This window comes from Mus musculus, chromosome 11 (genome assembly GCF_000001635.26).
Source record: "Mus musculus strain C57BL/6J chromosome 11, GRCm38.p6 C57BL/6J".
Taxonomy (NCBI): Eukaryota; Metazoa; Chordata; class Mammalia; order Rodentia; family Muridae; genus Mus; species Mus musculus.
The window spans coordinates 98,853,568-98,871,253 of record NC_000077.6 but is presented as its reverse complement, the minus strand read 5'-3'; the positions used below and the strand labels follow the sequence as shown (position 1 = coordinate 98,871,253).

General features: G+C 47.7%; 1 protein-coding gene across 1 annotated transcript in view; it reads right to left on the bottom strand.

The window, feature by feature from the left end:
* Nucleotides 1-7,656, bottom strand: part of Wipf2 (WAS/WASL interacting protein family, member 2) — a 41,981-nt gene extending 34,325 nt beyond the window's left edge. Inside the window, exon 1 of the mRNA NM_197940.2 lies at nucleotides 7,352-7,656. The gene's annotated coding sequence lies outside the window, so the exon portion shown is untranslated. The remainder of the gene's footprint in view (nucleotides 1-7,351) is intronic.
* Nucleotides 7,657-17,686: the final 10,030 nt, after the last annotated feature.

Here is a 17,686-nt window from a genome sequence, read left to right as displayed (position 1 = left end):
GTCACAGAGGCAAAACCTCAAGCCAGTTTGCTTGGCTGTATCTCTAACACCCAGCACGGTGCTTGGTGCACATTAGGGGAAATGTCCTTATTTGCCATGAACTTGAGAACTATTTCAAAGGAAACAAACCAACCAACCAACACTGAGCATAGTGGCACACACTTAATCGCCAGCCTGAGCTACAACACCCTGCCTCAAGAAACAAAGCAAGGGGCTGGAGAGACGTTTCCACTGTTAAGAGCACTTGCCGTCCTTCCACATGACCCAAGTCTAATCTCTACCTGCTGGCTCACAACCACCTATGACCTGCATGGAGTCTGACACCCTCCTCTCCCCTCCCCAGGCATGTGTGAGCAATCCTGTACACACATGCAATTTCTTTTTAATGAGCTAAGGGTTGGGTTAGAGTTCAGCTGGTAGGAAATGAAGGAGACCGAGAAAGAAAACCTAAAATCGATTTCAAAAGCTAAGTTCACTGTGGTCATTTTTTTGGAGCATACTTTGTAAAAGACTGCAAAGTTTGAGTATCAGGATAGGGCACATCTATTGCTAATGGGGAATAATGACCAAAACACATTAAACAACAAAGATGCAACCTGGCAGTGGTGGCACAGGCCTTTCTAATCCTAGTGCTTAGGAGGCAGTGGCAGGGGAATCTCTGAGGCCAGCCTGGTCTACAGACTGAGTTCCAGGACAGCCAGAGAAACTCTGTCTTAAAACAACAACAATAAAAACAACAACAACAACAAAACACATGCTCCCTTCAGCAGCACACACACTAAAATTAGATCAGGACAGAGATTAGCATGGTCTCTGCACAAGGAGTTCATCCAAATTCATGAAGGGAAAAACAAACAAACAAACAAAAAAATGAAACAACAAAAGATCCAGGTAGTCTTAACGGTGTAGCCTCAGGCTGCAGAGAAGGATCAGCTATTGAGAGAACACACTGCTCTTGTAAGAAGATCTGAGTTCGAGTTCCAGCACCCATGTCAGGCAGTTCCCAACCCCTGTAGAGATGGACCAGTGGCCTGGGCTAAAGGCAAGTCAAAGGTAGGCTATATATATATACTTCCCCAAGTGCTGAGTGTTCCTTGTGCTTGTTAGGTTAGCGTCCTACCACGGAGCTAAGCCTTGGATCTTGCTCAACAGCTCAAGCTGACCTTAAACTCAACCCTCTGTCTTTGCCCCTGGAGCGCTGACACTGCAGGCAGGAGTCAACATGCTCAGCTTCATGTATCGTTTGCTATTTGAATTCTCTACTACTTACTTAAATTTTAAAATTTGTTTTTGAACAAGGCTTCCTATAGCCTTGAACTTGCTATGTAGCTGACGATGACCCGGAACGCCTGCTGCACGCACCACACCTGTCTCTAACCTCTCAAGACAGATATTAAAACCAAGCCGCAACACAACTGGCCAAACATATACAATCTGCAGAAAAAAAACAATTTCATCTTTATTTCTCATTTTAAAAAAGTGGTATGTGTGTCTACGTGAGTGCAGGACACACATGTGGATGTCCCCAGCATTCAGGGTGTTGCTGGATCCTCTGGATTTGGAGTCAGAGGCAGTTGTGAGCCACATCTGACAGTGTTAGGAACTTGGAACCTATAAAGGGCTACAGATTAAGACCTTGTCTCAAAATTCATCAAGTGGGGGCCAGTGAGGTGGCTAAACAGTGCTTGTCCCTCAACAATGCAAATGACCTGAGTTGATCCTTGGAGCCAACATAAATGTAGGAGAAAACTGAATCTATACATTCATCCTCCCCTCCACCCATGCAGTGGCATCCACACCCATACTACCACCACCACCACCACCTCCTCCTCTTCCTCCTCCTCCTCCTCCTCCTCCTCCTCCTCCTCCTCCTCCTCCTTCTCTCTCTCTCTCTCTCTCTCTCTCTCATGAGCATGCACACATACACACAACACACAGACACACATGTACACACTGTTTTAGTCATAAGTAAGGGGATGAAATCTACCACTTATTACTACTTTTCAGAAAAGAAAGATCTGGAATATAAGCATAACTCATGCTGTTGCCACAATCAAAAGTCAAAGCTAGTGCAAGCCATGGTGGCGCATGCCTTTAATCCCAGCCCTCGGGAGGCAGAGGCAGGCGGATTTCTCAGTTCGAGGCCAGCCTGGTCTACAAAGTGAGTTCCAGGACAGCCAGGGCTATACAGAGAAACCCTGTCTTGAAACCACCCCCCATCTCCAAAAAAAAGCCAAAGCTCTAGACCAGAGTCAAAATCTTCATATCTAAACCTACTGGCTTTTTCTCCCCACCTTGGGAGAGGGGTGATGGGGACTCACCCTACCTCTGGCTAGGGTAGACAAGTGCTCTTCCACTGAGCTATGCATCATTAGCCACTATGCCAGGTTTTCAAATCCTAGTATTAAAGATAGACTAGTCTATGACTGGTGGCGTGGCTCCATGGGTAATGGCATTTGCCAGGTAAACCTTGGCAACCTCACTTCAGTCCCCAGAACATAAAGGCGAAAGGGAGGGGAGAACCCACTCCAGCAGTGATCCTCTGACCAAGACACGAGTGCCACAGCACATACTCCTGTCCCCTCTCTCTCCCCCCCCCACACCACGCATATATACAAAAATAATATATACTATTTTTAAAAATACACTAATGATGAGAAATAAAAGTCTGGATTCAAAGACAAAAGAGAATTCCTTTGGGGTTCTCTCCAATGCTATTGGGGCTTTTGCCACATAGTCAAGAAAACATCATAATCCACCCCAAGATCCAGTACAGATGATGTTATCTTCAATTACTTATCTCCTGAAAAACAAATGGCTATTTACCAGGGAGAACACAATCAAATAGCCTAAAAAGCCAGGTAGGCCAATTCCTACCTCAGCAATCTAAGCCTCAGCGCTCTGCCTCCACAGAATCTCCTTGCATGGGAAGCCACCACTTTTAACTTAGTTAAGACTGACTTAGATATTAACAGGCCAATCAGCAGTTTTTCCTCTAACATCTTTAAATTCTTTAGATTACCCCCTGTATGGTGCAAGATGGGATCTCACTCTGTAGCCCCGACTGGCCTGGACTCTGCCAGCGTCCTCAGCCTCCCCAGTGCTGGGACCTATCGGCACGCACCGCGACACCTGGCTTCTACTTAACATTTGTCAGTATCGTGTCAAAGATAATGCCTTCCTGGGGCCGGAGGTGCAGGACAGTGGTGGAGCACTTGCCTAGCACGTATGAAGAAGCTCTAGATAATTTTATCCCCAAACACTGAGGACACAGGGCGACGCAGACCTGCTGAAATGCTCCTAAGTTCAGCCTGTAAGGTCCTTCTGGCCCCAAGGTTCGGGAATAAGCACATGGGTTAGCTTGAAACACTGTCTTCCTCACACCCTGGTCTTGCAAAGTCAGGCAAATGTAATGAAAGATTCTGCATTCAATCAGCAGATGAATAAGAAAGAGACTTGAATTTGGAAGAAAAGATTGCCAAGCATCCAGCAAGACTTCTGCCTCTATGTCCTTACAGGGCAGTCCTTGCACTCTACCAGCAGCCTCCATTTCAGCACAGACCTCGCCATCCACTCTAATCCAGTGCATACTCCAAGAGGCTGACGGTCAATCGGCCGGAATCCCGCCAGCTTCTGCTTGGGAGCTGTGTGAAGAATAGTTAACAAGAGCTTACTTTGAGAAAGAGATCAACAATCACACGCCTAAAGAAAAGAAGTTATTTGGCAGAGGGATGCATGTTGCCAAAGCGTTAGTCACAGCGTCGAGGTCCCAGTTTGTGTCTCTGCGACTATTCTTTGCTTTGACAGGATCCATTCTCTGGCTCAAGAAACCCAGCTCAGCTTCTGTCACTGTCCCCATTAGAAGCAGTCAAGGATCCTTTCATTTTGGCGGCGTCAAGCTGTGACACAGACAGGATGCCCACCAGAGGAGGAGGGGGTGGCCTGCCACTTTCCACTTAGGACTAGCTGAAGCAGAGCAGTGGGAAACTGTGACAGGACAGGAAAGCTTCAAAGTCACTGTCCTAAAGGAACAGGCCATCACAAGAGCTCTGTCTCTACACGTTAGAGCAAAACCTTCCTTAAAATAACCCAAGCCGGGCGTGGTGGCGCACATCTTTAATCTCAGCACTCAGGAGGCAGAGGCAGGTGGATTTCTGAGTTCGAGGCCAGCGTGGTCTACAGAGTGAGTTCCAGGACAGCCAGGGCTATACAGAGAAACCTGTCTCGGGGGAAAAAAAAAACAAAAACAAAAAAAAAGTAAACCAAAAAGCCTGACAGTGGTGGTGCATGCCTTTAATCCAGTACTCTAGAGGCAGAGGCAGGAGGATCTCCGAGTTCAAGACCAACCTAGTCAACAGAACAAGTTGCAGGACAGCCAGGGCTACACAAAGAAATCCTGTAGCACAGTATTACACAAGTTTTTGTCTCTAAATACACACATTCACTTCGCTGTCTGGAGCTCACTCTGAGTCGGTATGAAAGCTAGAGTTTCACACATTCACTTCGCTGTCTGGAGCTCGCTCTGAGTCGGTATGAAAGCTAGAGTTTGCTAGAACAGCCTCAACAGCCGTCCATGGACTTCAGAATTACTTGAGGGCAACAGGAAAAACATACTCAAGTATGTATGCCAGGGAGCAGATCGGGAGGCTACGATCAAGCAAGAACATGTGATGATAGTCCAAAGTAAAACTTAAAAGCTATTCTGGCCGGGCAGTAGAGACACATGCCTTTGATTCCAGCACTTAGGAGGCAGAGGCAGGTGGGTTTTTATAAATTCAAGGCCAGCCTGATCTACAGAGTGAGTTCCAAGACAGCCAGGGCTACAGAGAAACTCTGTTTCAGGGGGGAAAAACCAACTATTCTCTTCCTGGTACCCTTCCCCTCCCCTGAATCTCACCTTTGTGTCCACTAAGTAATTAGCACCAACTAGTGCAAACACCGTTTCTGCTATCAAGAGTGAGAGAGAATTAAAACTGCCCGATCTTTGGCAAATCCACGTCAGGCCTCAGAAATGCCAAGACTTTGGAAACACTTCTAGGTTAAACAATGTTCACTTACCAGCCGAGTGTTCTGAGTATTATAGCCAAAGAAAAAGCTAGAACAGAATTTCAAAGGAGTGACAAGAAAGCATCCAATCCTGTCTACAGAATGGTCCCAACCAGTGACAGCAAGGTCACACGCCAAGGCAGATGGCTCAACTCTCTACGATGCTTGGGTAGTTAGAAAGTAAGGCAGTGTACTGAATTCATTCATTTCAGACTCTATAGGCCACTACTTCCTCTTGGTGATAACACAGTAACATAAAAATTTTGACTATTAAAAATACAGGGGAGCCGGGCGTGGTGGCGCACGCCTTTAATCCCAGCACTCGGGAGGCAGAGGCAGGCGGATTTCTCAGTTCGAGGCCAGCCTGGTCTACAGAGTGAGTTCCAGGACAGTCAGGGCTATACAGAGAAACCCTGTCTCGAAAAACCAAAAAAAAAAAAAAAAAAAAAAAAAAAAAAAAAAATACAGGAGAGCTGGAGAGATGGCTCAGTGGTTAAGAGCACTGACTGCCCTTCCAGAGATCAAGAGTTCAATTCCCAGCAACTACGTGGTGGCTCACAACCATCTTTAATTGAATTGATGCCCTCTTCTGGTGTGTCGGCGACAGGATGTTCAAAAACATTAAAAATAAATTCTTTTTTTTAAGTTTTATTTATTTATTATTTATATGAGTACATTGTAGCTGTCTTCAGACACACCAGAAGAGGGCATCAGACTTCATTACAGATGGTTGTGAGCCAACATGGGGTTGCTGGGAATTGAACTCAGGACTGTTGGAAGAGCAGTCAGTGCTCTTAACCACTGAGCCATCTCTCCAGCCCCCAATCTTTTTTTTTTTTTTTGGTTTTTCGAGACAGGGTTTCTCTGTGTAGCCCTGGCTGACCTGGAACTCACTCTGTAGACCATGTTGCCTCGAACTCAGAACTCCGCCTGCCTCTGCCTCCCGAGTACTGGGATTAAAGGCATGCACCACCAAGCCCCACTCCTTTTTTTTTTTTTTTTTTTTTTAATTAAGATACTAGGATCAGCAGTTAAGAGCACTGTCAGCTCTTCTGAAGGTCCTGAGTTCAATTCCCAGCAACCACATGGTGGCTCACAACCAACTGTAATGAAGTCTGATGCCCTCTTCTGGTGTGTCCGAAGACATCAACAATGTATTCATACAATAAAATAAATAAATCTTTTAAAAAATATATTAAGATAGCTGGGTGGTAGTGGCACACACCTTTAATCCCAGCACTCAGGAGGCAGAGGCAAGTAGATCTCTGCGAGTTCAAGACCAGCCTAGTCTACATAGTGAGCACTAGAACAGCCAGGGCTGTTTCAGAGAGAAACCCTGTCTTGAAAGAAACAAAACAACAAACAAACAAATATAGTTTACGGGGCTGGGCAGTCATAGTGGCCCACGCCTCCCTCTGAGGTAGAGGCCAGCGGATCACTGTGAGTTCCGGGCCAATCTGGTCTACAGACTCTGAGTTCCAGGACAGTGAGGGTTACACAGACAAAGTGTCTCAAAAAAAAAAAAGAAAGAAAGAAAGAAAAGAAAAGAAAGAGAAAGAGAAAAAGAAAGAAGAATTTCAGGGATCAGATGTAGCAGGTGGATCAGGATTTAAAGGCCAGCAGAAGCGGGGACAGAGGTAGATTCCAGTGCACACCAGCTTCCTCCAGCTCCTCGTTTCAATATTATCCTTCCAGAATATGCCTTCCTAATCAGTAACTCGACCGCACACACAGCCTACGTCTAGCGAGCGCCTTCAGATTTTCATCTTCCCTCAATTTCACGCCGCTCCAACAGGGATCCTTCAACTGCAGGTGCTTCCAAGAGCATCTCAGAACATCACTCCGACTCCCTCTCATCCCACACTCTCAACATCTCCCCCAGTGTAAACACGTTCGCTCTCAATCCTCCTCCTCACCCCGATCAATCCCGAAACGTCACACCGATCCTCCTAAACTCGAGAGCATCCTGCCAATAATTACCTTTCCCCAACAGGTCCTCCCTTCCCCATCTCCCCCTCCGCGCACGGCTCCCCTCCTACCTCACCCAGAGTTGCCAGTCTTACTCACCTCACCCAACCCTTCAGGATCTCTAATTTCCTGTCTCTCAAAAAACCTCCCTCCTGCCCATTTGCTCAGTCGGTCCCCGCCGCCCTCCACTCGGATGGCCCACGCCCCCTCTCCAGGGTCTCCAGGCCCCGCCCCCAGGACCCCCTCTCCGCATCAGGCCCCTCCTCCGGTGTCCCTCCCCCCCCCCACCACAGTCCCCCCTTCCCGGCTCTCCCTCCCACTCAGGTCCGCAGGTCACCTCAGCGGCGGGCTCAGCCGCCCCGGCGTCTTTCCCACTCGGCGGGGGGCTGCTCCGGGAGCGAATCCTCCGTCACCTCAGTCCTGGTTTAGTCCTGCTCGTTCGCCCCGCGGCAAGCTCTCTCGCTCTCTCTCGCTCTCTCTCTCTCTCTCTCTCTCTCTCTCTCTCTCTCTCTCTCTCTCTCTCTCTCTCTCTCTCTCTCGCCGCCGCCCCTTTTACCAACCCGGAAATGGATCCGCTCCCACCGTCCCCAGCGTCCGCGAACAAAATGGAGGCGGGGGAAAAGGAGGAGGGAGCCGAGGGCCGAGGGCCGCGGGACGCATGCGCTCAGGGAAGCCTGCCCTCTACCGGCGCACGTGGGGGCGGAGCGCCACCATCTTGAGAAGGTCGCGAGTCCGCAGTTGGAAGTCCCGTTTGCATCTTGGGACTGCAACTGGGGCCGCCTGCGAGGCTTTCAGTAACGAGTGATGCCAGGATTCGGTCCATGAGATGCTTATTTAATTGGTTGGATGCGGCCTGAGCGTCTCGACCTTTAAAATTGCGCAGGTAGAGAACCAGTGAGCTAACTGATGTATCTCAAGTATGTTTTCTTTCGTGTTTATTTTTTTGCGCGCACACACACACACCATAAGCCCTAATATGGTCTAGAGTACCCTTGAAGAGGCCCAACAGACAAGCTCTGGTTGTCATAGCAACAGAGAGGCGAGCTTCTTCTAGCAGGTCATTGGTTAGGTCGTTGTAACCACTTAACTAGTGATCCCCAGCTCGGTAGGCTGAGGCATGGTGTTGTGAACTCCTCTATAGGTGCTTGGATGAGAGAGGGGAGTCCTTGTCGCTTGCTGGTTTCCATTGCTTAACTCTGTTGCCGATGACTAAGGATCTCATCTTCATACACAAAGCTCGCCACCACACCAAGCAACCCCATTGCTACCCTATGTCTCACTGCTTCTCCATCCAGTCAACCCAGTGACCAGGGCTGAACCTCAAGTAAAAGGCCAATATCAGCTAGCACTTAATCCCCACTCACTAACTGTGTGTTCGTGGGTCTCAGCTACCTCATAGTGTTTGTCCTTTCTCACAGTGCTTGAAGGCTCATCAGGTAATGAATGAATGGGAAAGCATGTGATAAGCCATAGCCTGTTATTATTTTTGTTTTCCCTCTGTTCTGCCCCACCCACTAGTGCTAAATGTCACATTGAACATTTGCTTTGGGCCATTCATTGAGCTCTGTACCTGGGGATGGTTCCAGATGTGACTCAAGCAGACAGCTTCTGCCCTCCGGGAGCTCACCATGCTGGTGTATGGTGCTCATGCGGGCTGGCATGTAAACAGACAGCTGACGTCCAAGTCAGTGTGCGATTAGAGTTGTGACATGTGCCGGGATGTCACAGGAGTGATGAATTCCTGCTGAAGAATGAGAAGAGATTTGTAAATGGTTTGAACTAGCCCCTGCAAGATGAGTAGAATTTTGCTGGGCTCTGTAGCTCAGAGGAGGCAGAGGCAGGCAGATCTCTTAGCTGGGGGCCACCCTGGTCTACAGAGCAAGTTCCAGGACAGCCAGGACTGCACAGAGAAATTCTGCCTCAGAACACCAAAACAAACAAAACAAGAAGAAGAAGGGGGCTGGAGAGATGGCTCAGTGGTTAAGAACACGGATTGCTCTTCCAGAGGTCCTGAGTTCAATCCCCAGCAACCACATGGTGGCTCACAACCATCTGTAATGGGATCTGATGCCCACTTCTGGTGTGTCTGAAGACAGTGACAATGTACACTCATATATAAAATAAATCTTTTAAAAAGAAGAAGAAGAAGAGGAGGAGGAAGAAGAAGAAAGAGGGGGAGGAAGAAGAAAAAAGAGGAGGAGGAAGAAGAAAGAGGAAGAAGAAAAAGAAGGAGGAGAAAGAGGAGGAAAGAAAAAAGATGAATAGGATTTTGTTACTAATCAGTGAAGGCGGGGAACACATACCAGGCATGATCAGTGGATGCAAAGGTAAAGATGCTCAGATAGCTACGTCATGAATATCTGATAATGGGGCGGCTGGACGAGAAATGCAGTGAATCTGCACTGTTTACTAACTAGAGCTTCTGAACTCTTTCCTTCATCTCCTTACCTGCCCCGTCTTCGGTTGCTCAACGATATGTAGACCCACTTTCTTCCTTCCTCCCTCCTTTTTAAATTTCTTTTTAGTTATATTTTTTTTTCCATTTATTTATTTATTCACGTTACATCCTGATCACAGCCCCCCTCCTTCCTCTCCTCCCAGGCCCACCCTCACATGACCCTCCCCTCCCCCTTTCCTTCTCCTCAAAGAACTTGGTACCCTATGACTACCAACCCTCCTTGGCACATCAACTCCCAGCAGGACTAAGCGCATCCTCTCCCACTGAGGCCAGACAAGGACGGCTAGCTAGGGGAAAGGGACCCAAAGTCAGGCAACAGAATCAGAGACAGTCACCTGCCAATTGTTAGGGAGCCCATGGAAGACCAAGCTACACAACTGCTATACATGTGTAGGGGGCCTAGGTCCAGCCCATGCATGCTCTTTGGTTGATGGTTCAGTTTCTGTGAGCCCCCTGTGGGCCCACATGAAGTGGCTCTGTAGGTTTTCTTGTGGTGTCCTTGACCCCACTGGCTCCCTCAATCCTTCCCTGCAGTGGACCCACTTTCAATCCCTTCATGTCGTGAAGTCACCTCTTCATACCATGAAGTCCCCCCTTCATACCATGAAGTCCCCCCTTCATACCCTCAAGTTCCCTCTCAAAGCCCTTGAAATGGTTATCTTTGTCTCATGCTTGTTGTCCAAGCCCTTGCTTCAGTGTCCCCTCTCCTGAGGGTATTCTCTGCCCAGTATAGCTAAAGTAACCCCCTGCTCTCTTGTTCAACCTGTGTCAAAGAGCAGCCACTAGGGTGAATACAGGGGCATCTCACTTAGGGAAATATCAATAACAAGCTTTATGAAGAAAGAAACCAAGACTCTATCTCCCATTTTCTACATGAAGTCTATAGGAATGGGCTAGGATCTTCAGATTTTGTGCTTTCAATGCTTGGTGGCTCTGTACTGTCCTCCTCCTCCTCCTCCTCCTCCTCGTCCTCTTCCTCCTCCTCTTCCTCTTCCTCCTCTTCCTCCTCTTTTTCCTCTTCCTCCTCTTTCTCCTCCTCTTCCTCCCCCTCCTCCTCTTTTTCTTCTTTTTGTAAATGAGTTGTTAATATGTGTATGAGTGTTTTGCCTGCACATAACTATGTGTACCTCATGTGGGCCTGGTACCCTTGGAGGTCAGAGGAAGGTATTTGATCTCCTAGAATCAGAGCTGCAGATGGCTGTAAGCCACCATGTTGGTGCTAGGAATTGAACTGGTATCTTCTATAATAGAAATAAGCGTTCATAACTGCTAAGCCATCTCTCCAGCCTCATGATTGCTGGTTTTATTATTTATGTGTGTACTTATTTATTTGGAAACAGGGTCTCACTATGTAGCTCTGGCTGCTCTGGAACTTGCTATGTAGACCAGACTGGCCTCAAAGTAATAGAGATCTGTCAGTCTCTGCCTCTGGACTGCTGGAATTAAAAGCATCCACCACCATGCCCAACTATAATTGTGTTTTTAAAAATACAAATAGAGAGGGCTGGAGAGATGGCTCAGCGGTTAAGAGCACTGACTGCTCTTCCAGAGGTCCTGAGTTCAATTCCCAGCAACCACATGGTGGCTCACAACCATCTGTAATGGGATTTGATGCCCTCTTCTGGTGTGTCTGAAGACAGCAACAGTGTACTCACAAACAATAAATAAATCTTTTTAAAAAATATAAACAGTCGGGCAGTGGTGGCGCACGCCTTTAATCCCAGCACTTAGGAGGCAGAGGCAGGTGGATTTCTGAGTTCAAGGCCAGCCTGGTCTACAAAGTGAGTTCCAGGACAGCCAGGGCTACACAGAGAAACCCTGTCTTGAGAAACAAAACAAAACAAAACAAAAATAAAATAGAAGTAAGACAGTAAGACATTTTCTGGGTGCGTGGTTCATGCTCATAAACTTGGCGTTTGATGAGCTGAAGCAGGAGGATGACTATGAGCTTAAGGCAAGCAGGGCTACTTCGTGAACTTTCAGCCAGCATGGGCTATGTAGTGAAACTGTGTTGTGCTCCTAACCCCAAAGCTGGAGGAGACAAAGACAAGTGGACCCGAGGGTAACCAGCTAGTCTACCTAAATCATCAAGTTTCAGGCTCAGCGAGAGACTCTGTCTCAAAAATTAAGGTTGAGGATAGGTATGGTGACCACACCTTTAATCCTGGCACAGAGGCAGTAGCAGGCAGGGCTCTGTGACTTTGTCCCCAGTCTGGTCTACATGGGGGGTTCCAGGCCAGCCAGTGCTACTCAGAGAGACCTTGTCTTTTTTTTTTTTCCTTTGGTTTTTCGAGACAGGGTTTCTCTGTGTAGCCCTGGCTGTCCTGGAACTCACTCTGTAGACCAGGCTGGCCCCGAACTCAGAAATTCACCTGCCTCTGCCTCCCAAGTGCTGGGATTAAAGGCATGCGCCATCACGCATTAAGGCAGAAATGTTCTGTGCCCTATTATTCCCATGTCTAGGAACCCTGTGAAATTGGTCTCTGTACTGCCACCTGGTGGTTGAAAATGCCACTGCCTAAATTCCTTGCTCTCTCCTAGCCATCCGCCCAACAGAAGTAGGGATAGTTTCTTCACCAGCCCGGGAGATCGGATGCATCTGTTCAGTTTGCTTCCTAATTCCCAGCCCATTGCTGCCATGTGGATCTTTGGCTCACCCATCCAACACGGGCAGGGCAAAGGAAGAAACGCAGTCACACCAGCCACCAAAAAGGAGGCCTGCAGCTTAAAAGGTGCATGTTTCTCAGTGACTAAGACTCCTTGGAGGGGCAGCAGAGATGGCTCAGTGGGTAAGAGCACTGAATGCTCTTCAGAAAGTCCTGAGTTCAATTCCCAGCAACCACGTGGCTCACAACCACCCATAATGAGATCTGACACCACATGGCTCACAACCATCCATAATGAGATCTGACGCCCTCTTCTGGTGCGTCTGAAGTCAGCTACAGTGTACTTATATATAAAAATAGTAATAATAATAAATTAATTTTTAAAAAAAAGACTCCTTAGAGCTGGGATCCAGAGTCAGAAAGGATGGATTTGAGAACCAGAATAACAACTTGGCCTCTTGTTGCCTCTGTTTTTTTTTTTTTTGTTTGTTTGTTTGTTAAGTCTCTGGCCAGAAATGATGGTTTATGTGTGTAACGCCCACACTTGAAAAGTGGGAGCAAGCGGATCAGAAGTGCAAGGTCATCCTCAGCTCCGTAGAGAATTCCAGGTCTCTCAGGATCGCAGTTTTCCACACAGGGAGGGTAGCAGACAGATCCAGCGCTTTGGGTTTGCTGGGAAGATTAAACAGGAGAATATGAACAAACCTGCAATCTCTATACTCAGGACGATGAGGCAGGGGATAGAATGAGTTAGAGGCCAGGCTAGAAAAAAACAAAACAAAACCCACAAAGCTGTGTCCAGGCAGTGGCAGAGGACACACCCTAGAATGTCACCTTGTAAGTAATGACAGTTCTGAAAGTGGTCGAAATGAGTATGAGAGGAGCAGGAGCAACTAGGTCGCCTCCTCTTGCCAGCATGGGCAAGGTAGCATCCTCAGTACCAGGGAAGGAATGGCTGGCTCAGCATCCACGCTATGCCCCACTCCCGTGCTGTCCTGGACTGGTCCCATGGGACAGAGGCAGCCCTCCATACTAAACGAAGTCCAATTCCTGAGTGACTCCCAGTGGCGAATCTCTAGCTGTTCAGTCCCATATTCTGGCTGTTGAACTGTCTCCCTGCTGAGTCTGGCGGGTAATCCAGGACTCAGAGGCCGAGGCAGGAGGATTGAGAGTTTGAGGGCAGCCTGTACCCCAGGAAAAGACCCTATTTCCAAAAACCAAACAAGCAAACAAACCAACAACAAGAAAAAAAAAAAAGACAACCCTGTCCCTGCTTTGGGCTCAACTCCTCAAAGGAGCATTTTCTTCTTTTCTCTCCTCCCTGTTCCAGACCAACAGTGATTCTCCTCGGCTTAATTCCTACAGGCCTTATACTTATCATCTTGCATTGCATCCTGATCCTCTGGATCTTATTACAAGCAACTTAATTTATTCATTCAACAAATATGTATTGAGTGTCTGCTCAGTACCAGCTACTATTACAGATACTGGCCAGTGAGCAAGATGCAGTCACAGGGCTGAGCCATTCTGGTGTGCAAGGTGACCATGAAGCAAATATACAAAGAAACATATGTGATGTCATAAACTAGGAGTGTCTTTTTTTTTAAGATTTATTATTATTATATGTAAGTACACTGTAGCTGACTTCAGACAACCCAGAAGAGGGCATCAGATCTCATTACAGATGGTTGTGAGCCACCATGTGGTTGCTGGGATTTGAACTCAGGACCTTCAGAAGAGCAGTCAATGCTCTTAACCACTGAGCCATCTCGCCAGCCCCAAGCCAGGAGTATCTTGAGCAAAACAAAGACTAGGGGAACAGAGTAGGGAGTGGGTTTTGTCCAAGGGGTCAGTTTAGCTTAGGGAATGGAAAAGGCAAAATCTCTAAGCCAACAATGATTGTGACAAGGACAAAACAAATGGTCAGGATGACAGAGAGGAGGGATAGAGGGATAAATTTATTTAGAGCTAGGGTCTCACTACACAGCCCTGGGTAGCCTGGAGCTTTCTGTGTAGGGCAGGTTGGCTTTGAACTTGGCAGAGATCCTCCTGCCTGGGCCTCCTGAGTATTAGGATTAAAGGGCTGTGTCACCCCTTCACACACTGGAATCACACAGTGTGGTGTTATGTGCCCTTTTCTGTTATTTGGTGTTGTTTGAGATTCGTCCATGCATCTAGAGGCCATTTTTTTCTTTTTATTGTCATCTCCTTATTCTGTTTTATGAATATATCACAACTTCTTTGTTCATTGAAGGACATTTCTTTTTTTGTGTGCACTTGTATGCTCATGTGTTGTGTGTGACTGTGGGGGTGGGGAGTTGTGGGTGTGTATGTGTGTGGTGTGTGTGTGTAGTGTATGGTGAGTATGTGTGTGTGTGATATATGTGTGTATGTATGTTTACTTTTGTTCTAAGATGAGTTCTTGCTCCATCCCTCAGGTTCACCTGAGTTAATAATCCTCCTGCCTCAGTTCCCTAGAAAGCTAGGACTGTGCAGGTCTGTTATCATAGCCAGCTCCTTTTGTTGTGTATGTGCAGATGTGTGTCCAGGTGTGTTAATCCATGCACAGGAGCACAGGGACCAGAGGAGACTGTCACATGTCCTCTATTGCTCTTTACCTTATTCCCCTGAGACAGGGTCTCTCACTAAACCTGAAGTTCAGAAAGGCTGGCTGGCCAGAGAGCTCCTCTCTCTCCCCAGCACTGGCGCTGTAGGTGTGTGGAGCCATGTACAGCTCTGATCTGGATGCTGGGGATTCAAACGGAGGTCCTCAAGCTTGCCTAGCAAGCGATCCTACCCACTGCACTGGTCCTCAGCCGCACACCCAGCCTGCTTGCTTGCTTTTCTATCATAGTTGTTTTGCAATAGGATTTCAGGCTTTGGCCTAGCTGAGAACACCACTCATTCTGTGGCTCAGGCTGTCCTCACCGTTGCAGCAAACCCTCCTGTCCCGATCTCCTCAGTACTCTGATAGCAGGAATGAGGCACAGCGCTCCTTGCTGTCCTTTTCCTTAGGATGTCTAGCTGTGCGCACACAAGCAGGTGCGTGGATAAAAGTGCAGGTGTCCAGGGAGGCCCTCAGATTCCCGGAGCTGGAGTTACAAGCAGTCGTGAGCTACTTAGAGTAGGTGCCAGGAACAGAATTGCAGTCCTCTGCAATAGCACTATGTGCCTTTTAAACAGGTTATTTTATTATTTTATGAATGTGACTATTTTGTCCGCATGCACATCTGTGTAACACCTGGTATCTGCAGAGGCTAGAGGAGGGCACTGGATTCCCCAGAACTGAGTTGCAGATGGTTGGTTGTGAGCTGTCGCAGGGAAATCAATGCAGAGTGCTCCGGAAGAGCAGCCAGTGCTCCCACCTGCCGAGCCCCCTCTCCAGCCCTGTCCTCTGTTCCTGTTCTTTTTCCTTTCCTTCTTCACGCCCAGCACCGAGGAACCAAATAAGTACAAGTATTCTACCATCAAGCCATGCCCTCAACCCCTCTGGAATTTAGTGTGTAGCCGAGGCTAGCCTCAATTTGCAGCAATCCTCCTGTCTCAGCCTCTCAGGTGCTGCTTAATTCATCACCCACCATAAAACTGTGGCAATCACCTAAGTGGTTATGCCAGAACCGGGGTGGTTAGATGATTGAAAGATGAAGGATGGGGCTGAAGAAATGGCACAGTGGTTAAGAACACTAGCTGTTCATCTAGGGGTCCTGAGTTCAATTCCCAGCAACCACACGGTGACTCACAACCATCTGTAATGAAATTGGATGCCCTCTTCTGTCTGATGTCCTCTTCTGTCATGAGCACATACATGCAAATAGAGTGCTCATATACATAGATAGATAAATCTTAAAAAAAAAAAAAAAAAAAAAGAGAGAGAAACCTGGCCGGGCGTGATGGCGCACACCTTTAATCCCAGCACTAGGGAGGCAGAGTCAGGCGGATTTCTGAGTTCAGTTCAAGGCCAGCCTGGTCTACAGAGTGAGTTCCAGGACAGCCAAGGCTACACAGAGAAACCCTGTCTCGAAAAAACAACAACAAAAACAAAAACAAACAAACAAAAAGAAACATGAGGGTAGACAGAGCTACATAGTAAGACTCTCTGTCTCAGGGTGGGAAAAAGAGAAGAAAACCACAAAGCAAAACAGGAAAAAAATCTTCCATGATTACTATTATATACATCTTGGACTAATTTCTCTTGGGTGTACCCTTGTGAATGGAAATGCTAGACCAGGCGCTGTGTACTAGTTTTGCAACCTACCTTTAATAGATATTGCCCATTTCCCAAAGTGGTAGTACCGGTTTACACTCCCATCAGAGGCATATAAAAGTTGCAGTTGTACCCAGGCAGAGTGGTGCACACCTGCAATCCCAGCACTTGGGGAAGTGAAGGACTAGCACTGAAAAGGACAGGCCAGCCTGAGCTATAGTGAGACCTTGTCACTTGGGGGGAGAAGTTCCTTATCCTCACTGGGCCTGGCACTTCCAGCCTTTTTCATCTACCTATATGCAATGAAGTAGAGGTTTTAGAAAAAAATGTGTGGGGGGCTGGAGAGATGGTTCAGTGGTTAAGAGCACTGGCTGCACTTCCAGAGGTCCTGAGTTCAATTCCCAGCACCCACAGGGTGGCTCATAACCATCTATAAAAGGGTTCTGGCATGCAGATGTCCATGAGCACTCATACATGAAATAAATTTAAAAATAAAGGAGAAAAGAAAGAAGGTGTGGGCTTCAGTGTGGGGTCCTGACTGGCAGTCAAGTAGGGATGGGCTGCAGACAAGATGCTGCTGGACCAGCCGGTTAGTGTTGCCATCCTGCAGGTGGCATGGGTTAGAGCAGTCACGGGCCACTAGAAGGAAGCAGCAATCCAGATGTGCTGGCACCTTACCCAGTGAGACCAGCTAATAAAATGAGTGAGGCTGGGCATGCTAGTGCTGCATTTTAATCTCAGCACTTGGGCGCGGAAGCAGGTGGATTGCCGTGAGCCTGCATAGCGAGCTCCGGGCCATCCAGAGCTGCACAGTGAGATCCTGTGCGCTCAAAAGCAAATAATCAAGCAAAGAGATGAGTGACGAGCAGGAGTCACAATAGAGAGGAGCTGGGATTACAGGCGTGCACTGCCACAGCGGGCTCAGTGCTTGGCTGTGTGTGTGTTACAGGTGTGCACTGCCACCATGGTCGGCTCAAAGCTTGGCTCTGTGTGTGTGGTATATGTGCGGTGTATGTGGTATGTGTATGTGTGTGGTGTGTGTGGTGGATGTGATGTGTGTATGTATGTGTGTATGTGTGGTGTGTGTGTGGTATGTATGTGTATGGTGTATGTGGTGTGTGTGTATATAGTGTGTATGGTATATGTGGTGTGTGCATGTGTATGTGGTGTGTGTCTTTGCATATACAAGCCACAGCGGGTGTACAGAGGCCAGAGGACAACGCGTGGTGTCCTTTCTGTCCTCTTTTACACAGGTTCCAGATATCAAACACAGGTTGTCAGACAAGTATTTAGTCAGCCATCTCATGGACCCCTACATTCTAGATATTTGTCTTGAAAAGCTGGGCAGAAACACCATCAAAACAGGAAACTAAAGCTGGGTGAATGAGAGAGGGCCACTTTCTG